Below are 2,514 nucleotides of genomic sequence, written 5' to 3'. Positions count from 1 at the left end.
CAAAAACGGTGAAAAAAAGTGAAGTTAGTGAAATGAAAAGATCCTGAAGCATTTGTGAACAGATGAGACTTTCTTTGACCTTTTGAAGCGAATATATATTTCTTGAAGTTACGGCTTTTGTCTGGAGGTTGTCATAGAGTTTCTCTCGCGCCCTCTTGTGGTTGTTTAAAGTTAAAGTTTTTTTTTTTTTTTTTTTAGTTCTTTTTTTTTTTTTTGTTCAGGTGTAGTTTTATTCTTGGCTTAAGTTAAGATTAAGAAATTTTAATTTCCTTAATGCAATCACATTACGCAGGGATCCATAAATATGATAAAATATCATATTTTAGCACATTCACATGCACCCAAAACCTCAATACAAAACTTTAAAACATTAGAAATGTATTGAATATTGATATATTGAACATGTCTAATAAATATGACAAAATATCATATTTTAGCACATGCACATGAATCCAAAACCTCAATACAAAACTTTAAAACATTAGAAATGTATTGAATATTGATACATCAATCAAATTTCAGCACTTTGGATAGCTTTGCTATGTTTAAATGTAAATAAAATGTACTTACTATACATTGAACATGTCTATTCTATATTTATGTCATGTTCTGGTCATCATTTCATATGTTCAGCAAGGTGCTTACCTTTTTTTATTTAAATAAGAGATATATCTAAACATTTACAGTTTTTGTACTACTTCATATAAACAGTTTGATGATTTTACCTATCTGCTGTGAACCTGATGATCCATAACTCAGTGCCATAGTATCAAAGATATGAATGACTGATATATTCAAGCAGAATGGCACATAAAAATGACAAGCAGTATCCAGTCGGAGTTATATTAAAAATTGTTCTGGCTATTCCAAGCTCTATCGTTGTAAAATATACACAGACATACAAATATACATCCATATACACCGCTTTCATCCACCTTGGCTGATTGAGAATATTTAATATGGCCAGTTCCAAAGATTGAACTTAGAAAAAGGCTTTAAAATTGAATTACAGGATATGACTAGATTTTGACAGAGGTTATGATTATGATTTTAATAAAAGCCACAGAGAGAGAGTTAAGTCTAGGAAACAATTATTGAATAAGAAGACAATGTTCTAATGCCAATTCTAATGGTTTTTTTTCTCAACAACTTATAGCTGTGAGGCTACACAGATTAAACATACGATAAATTCCAATTGGGACATCATCCAAAGTGATAGTACTCTATAAAAAAACTGTACGAAATAAGGTGGTACATAATTATCTTCTGCCCCTTGAGAAGGAAACACGGCTTGGTTATTCAACAGGCAGTTTTAGGTGTGGAGGTTGTAAACATGATGAGAACAAAAAATTATGTGATTTCTGGGAAAATTTATCCTATTGAGTCCTTCATTCATTAATTCCTTGTAATATATAGGTTAGAATGTGAGTGTGGACATTTCTACACTGGTTAAACCAAAAGGAAATTGTATTTAAGAGTGTCTGAGCATAAATATGCTATTTGTATGAAAAATGCTATATCCTGCGAGGCATTATAATGAAGCAGGTCAGGCTAGTGAATCATGTTCAATAAGAGGGGAAATAGACTAAAACGACTTTTGTAACAAGATACTTTTTGGATCTATACACTTAAGGGGACAAAGCCTCTGGAGTTAATGAAGAAATTATTTTTTTACCTTTTTTGTAAGGATTTACATTTTTGTTGGATGTTTTGGTAGCCTATATACATATCAACACATCCAACAAAAATGTAAATCATTACAAATGATTACAAATGAAAATGTATATCATTACCAAAAACAAACAAACAAACAAACAAAAAAAAAACAATTAAATCTCTCTCTCGCTCTATAGATTTAATTCATTTTTTTCTCAATTAAATTTAATATTGTTATGTTAGGTACAAAGAGGAGAGTGTTAGCCACTCCCACTGATCAACCAGCTGTCTTTGATCATTACTAATTGTTTAAGATTTGTTTGAACAGTTGATGTGTATCCTGAAGAAGGCTGTGTAGTTAAAACGCGTACATCCACACTTTTCATAATTTTAATGACTTATCCCGGTTAATTAAAGGCTTTTAATCTTTACAATACGAGTGCCTTGGAGTATTTCATCTTTTCAATTTGGTATTTACCTCCAAAGAGTGGCTATATGAAGAGAACAGTGCAGCGTTCTCGGCTTCTGCTGTTTTACAACAGATTGTATACTTTAGCATAATTCATCGTTAAGAACTCATGAAGGCCAACCCAGATTACTTTGTTCTAATATACCATAATTTTTAACTACAATACATTTGAATAATGACTGATAATTTCCCGCGTTTACGGTCGCACTTATTTTGCAATGACGTTATTGCATTCGTCTAGACTCCGCCCACTTAGACTTTACCCGCGTTCTACAGCCAACGGGATGATCGGCAGCTGAATGATCTGTGCGTCATGGTGATTGACAGGCCAACGCACCAATCATTTAATCTCCTTCAGAAGCACTAGCCACTCAGCGGTGCCGAGACAG

This window comes from Cyprinus carpio, chromosome A1 (genome assembly GCF_018340385.1).
Source record: "Cyprinus carpio isolate SPL01 chromosome A1, ASM1834038v1, whole genome shotgun sequence".
Lineage (NCBI taxonomy): Eukaryota > Metazoa > Chordata > Actinopteri > Cypriniformes > Cyprinidae > Cyprinus > Cyprinus carpio.
The sequence above is the reverse complement of the archived record's forward strand: the minus strand, read 5'-3'. Positions refer to the sequence as shown.